At 37.4% G+C, this 17,354-nt stretch overlaps 1 long non-coding RNA gene across 4 annotated transcripts in view; it reads left to right on the forward strand.

Moving 5' to 3' along the window:
• The window catches only part of LOC114487481 (uncharacterized), a 440,556-nt gene that overhangs the window by 351,434 nt on the left and 71,768 nt on the right, over positions 1 to 17,354 (forward strand). The window contains exon 4 of one of the 4 annotated variants that reach the window (XR_003682611.2): positions 9,936 to 10,123. The exons of the other annotated variants lie outside the window; for them this stretch is intronic. This is a non-coding gene — a long non-coding RNA (uncharacterized lncRNA). The remainder of the gene's footprint in view (positions 1 to 9,935; positions 10,124 to 17,354) is intronic. 4 annotated transcript variants of the gene reach the window in all.

Below are 17,354 nucleotides of genomic sequence, written 5' to 3' on the forward strand. Positions count from 1 at the left end.
TTTAAAGTCTATTTTATCTGATATGAGTATTGCTACTCCAGCTTTCTTTTGATTTCCATTCGCATGGAATATCTTTTTCCATCCCCTCACTTTCAGTCTGAATGTGTCCCTAGGTCTGAAGTGGGTCTCTTGTAGCCAGCATATATATAGGTCTTGTTTTTGTATCCATTCTGCAAGCCTGTGTCTTTTGGTTGGAGCATTATTCCATTCACATTTAAGGTAATTATCAGTTATGTATGTTCCTATGACCATTTTCTTAATTATTTTGGGTTTGTTTTTGTAGGTCCTTTTCTTCTCTTGTGTTTCCCACTTAGAGAAGTTCCTTTAACATTTGTTGTAGAACCAGTTTGGTGGTGCTGAATACTCTTAGCTTTTGCTTGTCTGTAAAGCTTTTGATTTCTCCATGGAATCTGAATGAGATCCTTGCCGTTGCCGGGTAGAGTAATCTTGGTTGTAGGTTCTTCCCTTTCATCACTTTAAGTATATCATTCCACTCCCTTCTGGCTTGTAGAGTTTCTGCTGAGAAATCAGCTTTTAACCTTATGGGAGTTCCCTTGTATGTTATTTGTCCTTTTTCCCTTGCTGCTTTCAATAATTTTCCTTTGTCTTTAATTTTTGCCAATTTGATTACTATGTGTCTCAGCGTGTTTCTCCTTGGGTTTATCCTGTATGGGACTCTGTGCTTCCTGGACTTGGGTGCCTATTTCCTTTCCCATGTTAGGGGTGTTTTCAACTATAATCTCTTCAAATATTTTCTCTCATCCTTTCTCTCTCTCTTCTCCTTCTGGGACCCCTATAATGCAAATGTTGTTGCATTTAATGTTGTCCCAGAGGTCTCTTAGGCTGTCTTCATTTCTTTTCATTCTTTTTTCTTTATTCTGTTCCGCAGCAGTGAATTCCACCATTCTGTCTTCCAGGTCACTTAACCGTTCTTCTGCCTCAGTTATTCTGCTATTGATTCCTTCTAGTGTAGTTTTCATTTCAGTTATTGTATTGTTCACCGGTGTTTGTTTGTTCTTTAATTCTTCTAGGTTTTTGTTAAACATTTATTGCATCTTCTCGATCTTTGCCTCCATTGTTTTTCCGAGGTCCTGGATCATCTTCACTATCATTATTCTGAGTTCGTTTTCTGGAAGGTTGCCTATCTCCACTTTATTTAGTTGTTTTTCTGGAGTTTTATCTTGTTCCTTCATCTGGTACACAGCCCTCTGCCTTTTCATCTTGTCTCTCTTTCTGTGAATGTGGTTTTTGTTCCACAGGTGGCAAGATTGTAGTTCTTCTTGTTTCTGCTGTCTGCCCTCTCTTTCTTTTTTTCTTAAGCTTTATTTTTTTTAGAGCACTTTTAGGTTCACAGCAAAATTGAGAAGACATTACAAGATTTCCCAAATAACTCTTGACCCTAGACATGCATAGCCTCCACATTATCAACATCCCCCAACAGAGTGGGACATTTATTACAACTGATGAAACTACATTGATGAAACATAATCATTCTACGTCCATAGTTTACATTACAGTTCACTCTTGATGTACATTCTGTGGGTTTGGACAAATCTATAAGGACATGATTCTGCCATTACAGTATCAAATGAAGTATTTTCACTCTCCTCAAAATCCTCTGTGCTCTACCTATTCATTCCTTTTCCTTCCCCAAACCTTGGCAACCACTGATCTTTTTACTCTCACCATAGTTTACCTTTTCTCGAATGTCATGTAGTTGGAATCATACAGTATGTAGCCTTTTCAGGTAGATTTCTTTCATTTTCTAATATGCATTTAATGTTCCTCCATGTCTTTTCATGGCTTGATAGCTCATTTCTTTGTAGTGCTGAATAATATTCCCATTGTCTGGTTGTACCACCGTTTATTATCCATTCATATGTTATAGGACATCTTGGTTGCTTCCAAGTTTTGGCAATTATGAATAAAGCTGCTGTAAACATCGTAGGGCATGTTTTTATGTGGACATAAGTTTTCAGTTCCTTTGGGTAAATGCCAAAGAGTGTGACTGCTATATTTTATGGTAAGAGTATGTTTAGTTTTGTAAGAAACTACCAAAGTGTCTTCCAACATGGCTGTACCATTTTCCATTCCGAATAGCAGTGTATGAGAGTTCCTGTTGCTCCACATCCTCACCAGCATTTGGTGTTGTCATTGTTCTGGATTTCAACCATTCTAATTGGGGTATAGTGGTATCTTATTGTTGTTTTGATTTACATATCCCTGATGATATATAATGCGGAGAATCTTTTCATATGCTTATTTCCCATTTGTATATCTTTTCTGGTGAAATGTCTGTTAAAGTCTTTGGCACATTTTAAAATCAGATTATTTTTCATATTGTTGAGTTTTAAGAGGTCTTTGTATATTTTGGATAATAGTCCTTTATCAGATGTATGCTTTGCATATATTTTCTCAGTTGATTGTGTTCTAGTTTACATTTCCCTGATGATTAGTGATGTTGAGCATCTTTTTTTGTGTCTGTTGGCCATCTCTATGTCTTCTTTAGAAAAATGTCTATTCAGATCCTCTGTTTTTTAATTAAATTGTTTGTGTTTTGCTATTTATAACTTAAATCTTTTGAACTTCAAAAAGCACCAGTTTTGTTTACTCATCTAATTATGATGGAAATTTCTGGATATATTCTGGATATATTTCACCTTTTATTACTTTTTAAAAACAGTCTAGGCAGTCTCCCATTCACACTTATTCATGGTATACACTGATTATTTATGAATACTTATAAGATCTGCCTTTATCCAAAAAATCTGCTATTAACATATGGGGATGTGTTAAAGGATTATCCAGGATGTTTGGAGAAAGCATGAATTTTTTTCAACCTAGAGATCTGAAAAAGGAGACTGTGACTTCAATTGGAAAAAAAAATTATTGTGCTAACATAAACATGTGTCTCATTATAAGCCTATTGTAGACATTCAGTGATGATTGCTCACAGGAGTGCCATGCCACGAACACACATTATAACATGGATTTCAAACAAGAAAATCTATTTACATCTACAGGCATAATGGCTAAAATAGTACTAACACATGTGGTTCTTTATCCAACATTACTATTGCATTTCATGGGACAAATGAACAGAAAAATGCAGCCAACATTAAGAAAGATTTCCTACAAGTGTTCTAGAATAAATTGTTTACACGTTTTTATTTTACCCTTCCACAGTTTTTTAAACAGAAATAAAGTGTGGGAAAAGAAAAGAACTTCAGAATAATCACATGTCGAGTCTAATTTATATTGTGGTGTCACCTAGTTTGGCAGAAATATCATAACCAGACACAGTTGTCATTGTCCAAATATGCTATTCTTAATGATGTCCTGAATTGTAAATAATAGAAAAGCATATCATTTCTAAAAATATTTTATTATCACAGAGTTTTAGTGATTAAGAACACAGCTATTTGACATTTAACTAATGATAAGTGATAAATAACCAAAAGTCATTTTCACCTAATTTTAGACAAATGCATCTAGAACTTACCATATTTGTTTTAAGAAGTGCCTATACTAGTTCTAAATGAATATTTATATTTCTTTCTATCTTAGGTATTTGTACTCCCCTGGATACTTTTTATCTTTGGAAAGAATTCTCCACTTAATCTCTTTTGTCAGTTCACAATGCTTTAATGAAATGAGTGCAGTTAGTGCTGTTTTTTAATCATCATACTCCATTCTTATGTACTTGCTTTTAATGAGGAACGTTAGGGATATGGCCTGTAGCTTTTTCCATTCTTTGATCTAGTAAATTAACAATTTACATACTCATAAGCTGTGGCAAAGGCCCTTGCTCAAAATCTGCCAGCTCTCCAGGCCCAGATCACATGTCATGTGAGCAATGCACAGGTGGAGGGAGGAGAAGAGAGACTCAGAGCCATGGAAAATGCACAGAAGCCAAGAGAGAGGCTAGCTGTTGAATCATTAGGAACACCCACAATGAATATAATAATGAAATGGTCTTGATCTCCACATCTCAGAGGATTAGTTCATATTCAGATCGTGTTTGCTCTTTCTATTAAAATACAGACTGTTGCAATTTAGAAATAAAGTAGATTTTAATGATGCTGATATTATTAACAAGAAAACCAGAGTGGGAAAAAAGATTGAAATTTTCCCCTTCCTCAGCAACAACTTTCTTGTCCATAAAGAGTTATGATAGAGTGCCTATAAGGTCACTTCTGATGTTGAATTTTTATAATTCTCCAAGTATATAACTATAATAATTTAATTTATGTTCAAATCTGCATTAAAAAAACTTGTATGTTCATTTGATAAGGTGTATAAATTCAGAATCTGAGCCCCATTTTTTTTACATATTATTTTTTCTCACTCTACTTCTGTTTCATCCCCAGTTTCTCTTGTCTGAATCTTCCATTTCTGAATCTCTCCGAATACAGGACAAGCTTTGCTTGTCATTCCTGGCATTAAAGATCACTGTAGTCAGCAAGTTCTATCTTACTGCCCTCCTTCTGGAAGGCACTCGCCAATGAAGTTCACTTTGTTAAGCCTTCAATGAATACCTGGGAGGTTGCTGTTCTTTATCTCTTGAAGTATGATTGGGGAAAGATTTAAGTATAAATTTCACACACAAATGAGGCTGAATATAGACAATCCATTGTTCACAGTTAAATGAACAGAAAATTCCTACACTATTTTTAAAATTTATTTTATTCAAGTATAGTTGATTTACAACATTGTGTTAATTTCTGCTGTACAGAAAAGTGATTCAGTTATACATATATATATACATACCTTTTCATATTCTTTTCCATTATGGTTTATCACAGGATATTGAATATAGTTCCCTGTGCTATAGAGTAGGACCTTGTTTTTATCTGTTAAACCCTTTTTATTTTTTAATTTTTATTGGGGTATAGTTGATTTACAATGTTGTGTTAGTTTCAAGTGTACAGCAAAGTGAATCAGCTATACATATACATGTATCCACTCTTTTTTTAGATTCTTTTCCCATATAGGCCATTACAGAGTATTGAATAGAGTTCCCTGTGCTATACAGTAGGTTCTTATTAGTTGTCTAATTTATATATAGTAGTGTGTATATGTCAATGAAAATAAAAGATCAAGAGAATTGAAATCATGAAAGTGTAGTGTTTGTAAAGAACAGAATGCTTTAATTTTGTATTGTTTTAAACAAATAATATGATGTTTTAATTTTTATTATGTTTTATTTCATTTATATCTATGTTTTACTTATTTTAGTATTTGGCTTCTGAGTATAAAAGGTGAAAACTAGGCCTGGAATCAATTCTGCATCATTGATTTGACTCAGTCACATACACGTTGAATATTTATTTGAGGCTCATTGTCTCATATGTTTCTTCTTTTAATTATTATTCATACAGTAAACAAAGCATTTTTTTCCCCAGAGGTCTTATTCTACCCTAAGTTAGAAAACTATCCGCATCATATTTTTATCATGACTTTGTCACATTAGGTTGGCTTAATTAATTTCTTTTCTTTTCTTTTTTTTTTTTTTTTTTGCGGTACTCGGGCCTCTCACTGTTGTGGCCTCTCCCGTTGCGGAGCACAGGCTCTGGACGCGCAGGCTCAGAGGCCATGGCTCACGGGCCCAGCCGCTCCGTGGCATGTGGGATCTTCCCGGACCGGGGCACGAACCCGTGTCCCCTGCACCGGCAGGCGGACTCTCAACCACTGCGCCACCAGGGAAGCCCCCTGGTTTAATTAATTTCTGTATTATTTTTGAATCACATTTCTCTTTACTAATTCTGTGCAGAATTTCAACAACTTCCCTTTCTGTATATAAATTAGAATAGAGTACAAATGAACATCAATTTTATCCATGAAATAAATTTTAAAAGATAACTGGTTTAGAATGGGAATACTCTTTCTCTCTCTCCCTCTCACTCTCTTGTTTGCCGTATCCAGTTAGTTGCCAAGTCCTGCATCTTCTACATTTCACTTGTCTCCATCTCACTCCTCTACCCTATTCCTGTCACCTCTTTCAGGGTCCTTTTGTTTATTGTTTAGGTCATTGAATATCCAAGCTATCTCTCACTTCAGTTTTTCCCCTTCCAATTCATTCTAGATACACCTGTCAGATTAATGTTCCTGAATATCTCTGCCCTACTGAAAAAACCATCAATGGCTCACTATTTCCAAATTTTTAAAAAATGTATACAACCCAGCCTGACAAAGACTCAAATCTGTCTTTTTAATTTTTTCTCTCACTCTTCTTTAGATTTCCTCTGAATTAGTCAAGTCAGGTTAATTATACTAATTATAATATCTCTCTATGTTTTGTGTAATTTTCTACGTCTATTTCTTTGTTCACGTTCTAATTTTCCCCTAGAAAATCTCCCCCTTCCCATGTTTTGTTGCCCTAATCATCACTACAGTTGGGGCCCAGATCACATAAGGTCCAGCCGAGGCTGGCTATGAGCTTTCAATTCTCTGCTCCTCTTTAGCAGCTTTAACTGTATTTTTCGTCACGACACTCATTACTCTCTGGATTGTGTATTAACTGCTTGTGTACCTGAGGACCCTCTGGAAGACCACAGTTCCTTGAAAATAGATTTAAGGTTCCTTTATTTTGTGTTTAGATTGTGAAATACTTCTTTTGTTATCTTCTGAAGTGCCCAGATACTCAACAAATATCTGATAAATGACTGAGGTACTCCTTGGGTGAATGACTAAACAAGTGAGGAAAAGCAGTTTGAAATGGGCACTTGAGGATATTTTGACCTGATGGTCTTGCTTCTCCCTCTAAAGCAGTTACGAGATCGTCACCATTGGCAGAGAAGGAGGGGAATGGAGAATGGAGTTTTAGGTGACACTTGAACATTTTTAAGAACAGATGTAGCTCGTGGTCACATTATAGTTAATAAAGGAATAACAGTAAATGTTGCTTTCCAATGTGGTTAGGGAAGAGTTGGAAACTGAAAGTGCAGGTCAATTTGGTTTGTAAACTTCTTCTAACAGCATTTTTCTGTTAAGCTCAGAATTTGAGGCAGTGCATGACGGAAGAATCCTGCAGGCTTAATTTAAAAAGCCGTCTTTACCATACCAGAAAAATAGACTTTTAAAAGATTTAAAATAACTGCAAATGGAGAGCATAGGGGAATATAGTCAGAGACCCAAGAATATAATTGATACCATAAAAAAAGACTCACAATCATCAAACAGACATTGGATACTTAACTGGATACAGTGAATTTATATGGCTGTCTGCTCTCTCTGTACTTAAAAAGGGGTCAGGAGATACAGTGAGCTGTTGAGTCAGGTTAAGCAATGGACTGGCTTCAGTTATCATCGTTAGAAGAACAAGTTCTTTGAACAGGGGAGATGGATTATCTCTTCTGGAGAAGCAAGGTGTTATTTGTTAAGCTGTGTCTCACTATTTCTACCTAAGAACAATATGTTTCAATTGATTTCCCTCATTGGATTCGCGTATGAGTGATGCTTAAAGGAACAGTGGTTGTTAACGGACAGAGGAAGGAGGAGACTACTTTAGTCATTCATTTCAAGGAAATAATTTGGTGAATCTAGCTCATCTGTCATGCAGGTGAGTAGTTTCTGGGTGACCTATTTTCAGACTTAGTGTCTTACCTTCTTAAGAACACCACAAGGGGATGACTGCAAAATGACTTGCATTCATGCAATGGGTACAATGGCCGTGTCATTTTGAGAGCCAGAATTCATCAACTGTATGTTACAGAATTCACATTTATTAACCAATGTGTGCCAGGAACTGTGTTATGCTATTGCACACACATTAAATCAATTAAAGCTAGACCATCAGCTCAAAATATCCTCATTTGTTTATTCATTCATCCAAGGAGTACCTCAGTCATTTATCAGATGTTTGTTGAGTATCTGGGCACTTCAGGAGATAATCAATTGATCCTCAAATAGTTCTATATTTTAATTTCCATTTTGTAAACAAAGGAACTCAGAAAAGATGAAAAATAATGAGGAAAGGACAATTGTCTTACTATTATCAGTAACATACAAGATGTATATGCTGCTTTGTCATTCATATTTTCATTTGAATCTTGGATTAATCAAATGGGATGGGCAGGGCAGAAATTTTGCAAGTGAGGAAAACGAGGCATTGCCCAAGTTCATCCAACATGTAAATTACTGAACCTAGAAACAAACACAGATCCTTGGACGGTTTGATAATCCTCTTCTCTGAATCATACCAAAGTGGTTAAAACCAGATGAAATAGAAGCAAGGAGCAAAATTTGAGGAAGAAAGCTTGGACAAAGGCATCCCTATCATGAATAAAATTTGCCTCTGGATTAAGCTTTTTTTTTGAGAACATGCTGGCATTTGCTTACTACCCTCCATCAAAAGTACAGGTCAGGTCACTGTGCTTGAACTGTGTGCTGTGGGTCTGTATACTCTACTTTAAGTAGAGGGATCACTCGTAGGAGAAAGGCCAGCTTTGCGAAAGAGATTAGAATCTCTATTATATCTGAGAATATTAGAGTCACTGGAAATATTCAGCCTGGAAATGAAAAGTTTTGCTGGGAAGAAGCAGTATCATGTGGACGGAGTAGATTCATTCTCCAAGCCCTGTGGGAAGGTCTAGGGCAGATGGGTAAAATTACAGAGAATGAGCTTTCATTTTAACACTGAGAGTAACTAAACTATTTTAACTTCTTGAAGGATGTGAAGGAGGTTTTGTTGTAAGGTATCAGGAGAAGACTAACCTTTATAAGCAACAACTATATCAAGCCCTAATATCATTGGCTGACATTACTATTATTATTGAAGCAATGCTAACAGTATAATGTAGATATTTATTTGTACCTATAAGTGAGAAACTGAAGTTAAGGGAGGTTAAGTAATTTGCTCAAATACACAACTAGCAACTAGCTGTAAGTCTTTTGTTCTAGTTGTGAGGTTAGACTAGATGACAGTTTAAACAGTAAGATGCTGTAATTCTATGAAACGCTCTCTCACTTGAATGCCTCATGAAGAATCAACTTAAAAGTCACCCAGGGGTATGACGAATAAATAGACCACTATTGACAATGAAACACTGACCCTTTCATGAACCAGTGGTAGAGATAGGCATAGGTTCAAGAAATTAAGAATAAAGTGGCAACCACTATCTGCCTCATTCCCCAAAACATGAAGTGAGAGAAGGCACAGACCCAGCAAGGGTTGCTTGTGAGTCATGGGACTGGTTTTTCAGTGGAAGAGATGTTCACTTGTTGGTTTAGTAAACAAAGAGCTGACAGGGGAAATATGTAGCTGGAAAGTAAGAAAAGGGAAAAGCTAGAAAAAATTGCTCAGGTGTGTATGACTGATTTAGTTTCTGATAGTTTTTTATACATATAAAAGGCAAAATAGCAAGAGAATGATCCCTGTACCAGGCCAAGAGACCTTGACTTTTGTCCCTAGTAAAACTTGTTAAAATGTCTAATCCTGGTTCTGTTGACTATGTCTGTGAACTGACTCTGATCCAGCACCCATACTCTGCCCCAGGCCCATTTCCATCCCCTTGTTTCCTGTGTACACCAATAAAAGCCCCCAGAAGGTAGCACTGGAGTGAAGATTTTAAAGATTTCAAAATTAAGGTTAGCTGGTTTAGCAAAAAGTGTAAGTTCTTCCTTAGAACAATAAAAACATAAAGTTATCAGAACTATATATCCTGTGACTCCCAAGACATCTGAAGTCTAGCGTGTAAAAACAGGCCGCTTACAGAAAGAATTAGCACATAGCTTCAGCTACTTATACCATGGACCCAAAATAAGAGTGTCTGACACAAAATTGCATTTCATTTCTCTCTCATGTAAAAGTTGGAGGAAAGCAATTCCACTGGGTTTCCAGAGACCCAGGAGATGTCATCCTGTGGCTACACCATCTCTGCTGTGTATCCTCATCCTCACAGTATTCCATGGTTCCTTTCCACCTTCACCTCCAGGTACCGGGATGGAAGAAGGCGGAATGTGATGGCATGTCTCTCCACTTCAAGTTCCAGACATCCTATTAGCCAGAACTTGGTCACATGCCACATCTATCTGCCAAAGAAACAGAAATCTAGTCTTCAGAGTGGTCATGTGATCCAGATAAAAATTCTATTGCTATGAAAGGAAGGAATGGATTAATGAGGTAAGCGAGTGTCTCTATGGAAACCTGGCCACCCATGGATAGGCCTGGTTTCTCTCTGTATCTCTCTCTCTTTAACACTAATTTTTGATAAAACCACACTCTAGTCATTTTCTAAAAAGGACACATTAGTGTTCTTGCTATGCAGACATTCTCAATGTTTCATTTGGCCAATTTATTAAAGGCAGCCTTTGGGGAAGGCCATATGGGTGTGTTTAGCTGTGGTGAGCCAGCCATTTTAGTAAAGGAAATGTATTGACAATGGAAAGACATTGCTGAGAGAGCTCAGTATGTCTCAGACTGGCGAATGCTTCCTTTTGCAGGCTCCATTAGACACAGGAATATTGCGGGGGAAGGGATCAGGTGGGGGAATCTGATGCTCTAATTAGGGAACTGATGATGTATTTTAAATTTTAAATAATGCCCTCAAATAGGCCAAGAAAACAGGCTTTTCATGATGTAATCATGAACTAATTGCAATCTCAATGGTAGTTGATATTGATTAGAGTGGAGAATGATTAGGAGACAAAAAGGATGATGTAAAAATGTTGAGAAGTAGCCAGTATTATGTAGGGAAAAAACACCTGAAAACCACAGTAATAATAAAAATGAGGAAATACAAGGGTTCTCTAAGGAGTCCAAAGCTGGCAAAACTACTGTTTCTCCAGAAACTTCAACCTGATAGAGCCCACTGAAAAAGTGATATCCCATTCCATACATTTCACAAAATGTTTATGTTCTCTTATTTTCAACCTTAGAAAATAAGAATATGCATGTTCTGAACAACGGTTCATTCTGAGTGTAGTCAGCCTTTGGCAATTACATTCAGCAGCATTTTTAGGAGAGTGTTACATTTCATGATGATATTAGCAGAGATTTGGGATTATTTAAGCTCTTCTTGACTATGCTTTATATCTCCGAACATTCAGAAAGAGCTCTTTTTCTCGCCAGTGGAAGCACCTGACAAAATAAAACCTTTTGATTTTTTTACGGCTCATTCCAAATATTTTGCTGCAGATGACATTTTATTAAACTTGGATTCACTAAAAAGGAAGCTTATACTCACACAAAGATGGCTTTCATTCTGCTTACATCCATACGTATACATTGCATACATATGTGCAGATGCCACACAAGGGATAAATTTACTAATTGTTTAGTAATCACACACATACTGTGCTGAATATATATAAAAGTGTTGGCTTGGCAGATTGTCTAGTGAGCTGTTTCTTGTTTGAATTGTAGGAAACATTTGAATCTATTGTCACCTTTGAAAAAAACCAGCAGAGTTTTCTCCTCAAAAGTTTTCAGTTTCAAAGTCCAAAGAACTAGGGTGAGAGCTGCTTTTTTCTCCAGTTATGTATATTTTAAATCAGCTGTTAAGTAAATACTTTCTGATGAGATTTTCAAATAATCTCTAGTAAGATTTTCTTCTTTTCCCAAAAATGATGACAGAAGCTATTTATTCCAATTCTATTTCTCTCTAACCCTATGTGTATGTGTGTAATAGCATTGTTATTTTTCAAATTCTTTAAGGCATGAGTACTTATTATCAGCATTTTAATATTTATATATCTTTTTAGTCAGAATTTTGTGGTAGTGGTGAAGTGGGTTGTGTTTTTTTAAATTAAAGCAGTAGTCTAATTTGAAAAAAATAAAGGTGTTTGTGGGTTCACTGTGGATTACAATCTATTCTGGAAGCAGTCAGCTGGAAAAAAAAACAAGAGAGAGCAATTCCAAGTTTCTGACCAGTATCTTTAAAATATAAGGACCTCATTCATTTCCCTTAGGGAAACAATGAAACCAACTAACGGTAGTCACTTAAAAAACAAAACAAAGCAAAAAACCAAAAAAAGATGGAAAGAAAAACCTTCAACTGAGAACTTTCACAAGTATTTGAACCATAGGAATCTACTTTGAAAGCGTAATTTAACTAAGTCTGTTTCTCCTTAAAAATGAACCAAGATAGTGTGATATAATTTATAGGTAAAATCAATTGTAATCCTGAGTTTTTTGTTTTTAATAGATTTATTTAATTTATGTATTTATTTATTTTTGGCTGTGTTGGGTCTTCATTGCTGTGCACGGGCTTTCTCTAGTTGCAGCGAGCAGGGGCTACTCTTCATTGCAGTGAGCGGGCTTCTCATTGTGGTGGCTTCTCTTGTTGTGGAGCACAGGCTCTAGGCACGTGGGCTTCAGTAGTTGTGGCACACGGGCTCTAGAGCACAGTCTCAGTAGTTGTGGCACACGGGCTTAGTTTCTCCGTGGCATGTTGGATCTTCCTGGACCAGGGCTCGAACCCATGTCCCCTGAATTGGCAGATGGATTCTTAACCACTGTGCCACCAGGGAAGCCCAAAATCTTGAGTTTTATGTGGTTAGAATTTGAGAATGAATGAGAGTAAGAGAGTAAGCAAGAACAAGCCTTGGGAAAGTACATCCTCATTATTGTAGGTTAGTGTTTTACAGGGGTAAAAAAAAGAATATTTCTCTCAAAAATATTTGATATTAGCTAGCATACTTTAAGCATAGAGATTTTTCAATTCTAAATTCAGACTTATTAAATCAGCCACTCCCAATGCTCTGTTGAGAAGTAGTAAAAAGAAGCAAAGAATTAGCAGGCTTAATGATTGGTTCTCTCCCATTTCTTCTCCTTAGCCCTCTGAAATCACTGTTGTATGCAAGCTTAGAAAGAATAGAAAGCTCTCCTGTGAGAGTCAACTATAGCGCTGCCCAGCAAATGCCCGTTCTCTTCTCCCCGCTCTTCAGAAAGTCCTCTGGTCACCTCTGCGCACAAGTGCTTTTTCTGTTAAGGATGGATTCTCTGACATGCTAGGCAGAGACCAGCTGTATTCAGCGAACACTAGTTCTTTTCTGTTACAAATATCTAAACTACAGTGCCCCAACCCTAGATGTCTTTGACATTGGAATGCTGTTTCTTTGGTCAAATTGCCTACTTCTGTCTTTCCCCTTGAAGTCTAGATCCTTGAATTCTGAAAGAAATTCTGTGAGTCTGTAAGTATTTGTTCTTCACTGTGAGCTGCCTGCTCATTTACCGAGGCCCCCTGATTGCAGAATAATGCAGCAAAAATATATAGGACCGAATCCTATCAGAGACAGTGTGGCCAGAGAGAGTTACCCCAGCCTGCATGTGCGGAGGGACCCACTTAATTCAGGCAACCTGTATTTGTGGAAAGCTATACTGAATTATACAGAACTTCATTCCAAACCTATTGATAATTAAGCTATTTTAAGTGAGAAAGAGAATGCAGGCCTGCAAGGGGATATAAACAAGTTAGGTGATCTTATTAGCAGAATTGAAGGCAGAGAAAGATTGCCTACTTGATCTCCTTTGGAGGGAGTTGCTTAACAGTTGAGTATCTAAAGTCAAAGTGGCTGATGTCTCTGCTCTGATCACCCTGACAGGAGTTCCTTTGCATCTGATCATCTCCATCCAAAGGCATCATTGTCTGTTCCCTTTGTGCCTTGTTGGGAAAAATGTTGGAAAACGCAGCCGTGAGGTAATAGACTATCTCAAAAGAAGCAGGGTCTCTTAATGGAAATGTCTGAGCTGTCGAGACTGTCAGAAAATCAAGATACTGTTTTTTGTATTTTGGGTTTTTTGGTACTGTTTTTAGGACAAAATGAAAGGTAGACACACACACGCACATGCACACACACATACACCCCTTTGTTCTTCTCACCAGAAAAAAATGTTGAAATTAATACAAACAGAAAAGGAACAAGCAGACCTTTGACAAGACTTCTATTGCTCCCATTGCCAAATGACTAAAGTATGCAATAATGGAAACTTGGGAATTAAAAACAAAAAAAAGAACACCAACAATAAAACTCACCTCCTGCTCCATTAGTCAGTAGTACCCAGTGAACATTTAAGATCTGAAAAAATTTCTTTGACTTCAAAGCCTACTTTACCTTTCAAAAGGGAAAACCAAAAGGCTTTGCTATTTCATTGGTGTTTCAATCCCAAAGCATTGGTTCTTACCAAGGAATGGGGTTCCTCATTCAATGTAAATATCCCCTTTGAGGTAGATGTTTGGCAGTTACTTCTGAACTTTTCATTTTGAGTCAGCTGGGCAGAGTTTCTACATCCTGTTCTCCTCCCTCGGATGGAATAAAATTGTTTCAGATGATTTTTGGTTAATTCTTGTGGTGAAGATATGACATCAATATTTTGGACCTAAAAGGAAATTCCATATTTGGTTTTCAGTGGCTGATTTAAAGATGCAAAGGGTCGTATGTGGGCCAGATCTAATCCTAGACCAAACAGACCTTCCTGCTCAGGTGGTTTGGAAACTAGGCTGTGGTAAGCACTGACTGATTTAGAGGTTTCTCTTAATCTTGCTACTTCCTATCATACATCAGGGGCTGTCACCCTACATCATGTGTGTGTCTGGGAAAGAACATGGGTGAAACAACCAGGGTAAAATCTAAGACAGTGCTGAGCAACTTTAAATTTTTTTCAAATTGCTCAATAACCTTACACACTCCACCCCACCTAACCCCCAAAAGGTTATCTGACCATCTTCTTTTTCATTCAAAATGAACCAAAAGTGTTTGAGTCCCATGGGTTAACAGTAAATTCTTATATCTTAGAGTGTCTTCATTGAATAGACAGATTGCAGTGGGGAAGTTGGCACTCATTTAAGGTGATAAAATTATGGTATTAGGCCACCTTTAAGAATTAATAAAAGGGACTCAGTACTCTATTATTTATTCTGCAAATTTATTTAGTTTTTCAGATTAGGAAGTTGAGGCCTAGAAAGATGAAATGACCATGACTCACATAAAGAGCTTCCCCAAAGGGGTATAGTTGGAATTAAAGTGTGTTCCACTGTTGCCACTATTCACACAGAAGATGTACTTGGCACTGTGCCTGGGCACTAGAGACACATTGCTGGATAAGGTAGTGCTACTCCCAACCTCCTTAATCTGAGTCTCTGGTGATGGGGCCACCCACCTTTCCAAGGTTGTTTCATGTCCTTTAAGCTTTAGCTTAGCAAGCCAGTGCCAATTGTGTCCAAAAAAGCTGGGTGCTGAGGCACTCTAGCTACTCTGAGAAGTTGTCCTGCTTTGTGCTGGCTCTCAGAGCCCTCAGGTCAAGCCTGCTGTAGATCTCACCCAGACCCCTGTCCCAGAAGCAGTGTCAGTGTTTATGGCCCATGGGATAATCTGTTCCTTAAATCTTTAGCCCTAAATCATAGGCTGAGTTTATTTTCCCTTGACCTTTACTGGAGGAAATAATTCATTTGGGATTAGATCAGAAGCCTGTTGGGCAGGATGCATGTAGCATGTGTAGATGAAATTCCTTTAGAGATAAATTTTGCTTTTACATCCTTTCCACCTTTCCCAGCACAAATATTAGTTATTCTACTTATGCTCTTTAATATCATGCATTCATATATTGTTTTATAATTATCAATTTCCACATACAACTTTTCTTTTAATCACACTCATATTGTGTGAAGAACATAATCTCTCTTACAGATTAGAGACTGTAGATTGTAAGCTCCTCCAGGGCAGGAACCTCACCTATCTCGTGTACCATTGTGTCTGCATGGCCTGCCACATTGTACATGCTCAGTGATTATCTGACTGAATGAGGAAATGAGGAATGACTTGCTCAGGGCCCCACAGTTGACCCCTGTGACCTTTTATCACTGACGAGCTGTTATTCAACTTCTGCTTAAACACATTTTGTGATGAGAAATTCGTTACCTTTCCAAGGAGCTGTGGTGTACATTTTTATTTATTTTTTGTTGTTGTTTTGGTTTGGTTTGGTGCCGGCACAGCTCCCTACTGTCCTCTCTGCTACTCAGATTGATTCTGCTCATCTCAATCGTGGTTGCTGCACTTTTAAGTGTAGGCACATGACTCCCCAGGGGTAAGTCTCTCATAGCATCCATCCCCCCATCTATGGTGATCAGTCCAAGAAGTGACACCTTGGGACCCAAGCAGACTCAATCACGGTTCTCAATAATAACTCATGAATGGAAGATGAGAGACAGAGCTGCTTTCTTTTCCCCGTGATTTCAAGCTCTGGTACACCAAGTACTTCAGTGGCCCTCTTGGCTCTCATATATCAAGAGACCGCCTGAGAAAGAAACCAAACACAAAGAGATAAATGCTCAGAAATGAGAGCACTGTGACACTGTTTGAACCTCTGAATGTCCTGTTCCCAAAGCTTACTCCACCCTTGGCTTTCTCAAGTGTGTTGGCCAATAAGTACCCCCATCTTTACTTTGTCATTTTTCAACTTGCGAACAAAGGAGACTTGACTGATATGGCAACTTATCCTATAATGATACAATTTTGATTTTAGCATGTTTTTCTCTGTGGAGCCCAGATGGTTTTTTGGACACAGAATAAGTGTGGCTCTTCTTTCATATAACAATGTTTCTAACACTTAGAGAAAGTTACTCTCTCTTTTCCCTGGCATTTGCCTAAGTCTTCTCTTTTCCAGGCTCTGTGTTCAGTTCCTTCAACTTTTCTTCATGTGATACAGTTTCCCATACCATCTTAGTTGCTATTCTTTGAAGGTATCCTCATTAGCCCACAGATGTCTTACCATAAGAGAGAATTAAACATACTGGTAAGAGCAATATAGAGTAGGATGACAATTTTATTTTTTTAATACATTGTATTCTTTCACTGCTCCTGATGATCTCAGTGGTCTTTTTTTCTTTTTTTTTTTTTTTTGATATCATGGTCCATACTGATTTTTTTTAACATCTTTATTGGAGTATAATTGCTTTACAATGGTGTGTTAGTATCTGCTTTATAACAAAGTGAATCAGTTATACATATACATATGTTCCCATATCTCTTCCCTCTTGAGTCTCCCTCCCTCCCACCCTCCCTATCCCACCCCTCTAGGTGGTCACAAAGCACCGAGCTGATCTCCCTGTGCTATGCGGCTGCTTCCCACTAGCTATCTATTTTATGTTTGGTAGTGAATATATGTCCATGCCACTCTCTCACTTTGTCACAGCTTACCCTTCCCCCTCCCCATATCCTCAATTCCATTCTCTAGTAGGTCTGTGTCTTTATTCCCGTCTTGCCCCTAGGTTCTTCATGACCTTTTTTAAAAAATTTTTTCTTAGATTCCATACATATGTGTTAGCATATGGTATTTGTTTTACTCTTTCTAACTTACTTCACTCTGTATGACAGACTCTAGGTCCATCCACCTCACTACAAATAACTCAATTTCA

Source organism: Physeter macrocephalus, chromosome 13 (assembly GCF_002837175.3).
Source record: "Physeter macrocephalus isolate SW-GA chromosome 13, ASM283717v5, whole genome shotgun sequence".
Lineage (NCBI taxonomy): Eukaryota > Metazoa > Chordata > Mammalia > Artiodactyla > Physeteridae > Physeter > Physeter macrocephalus.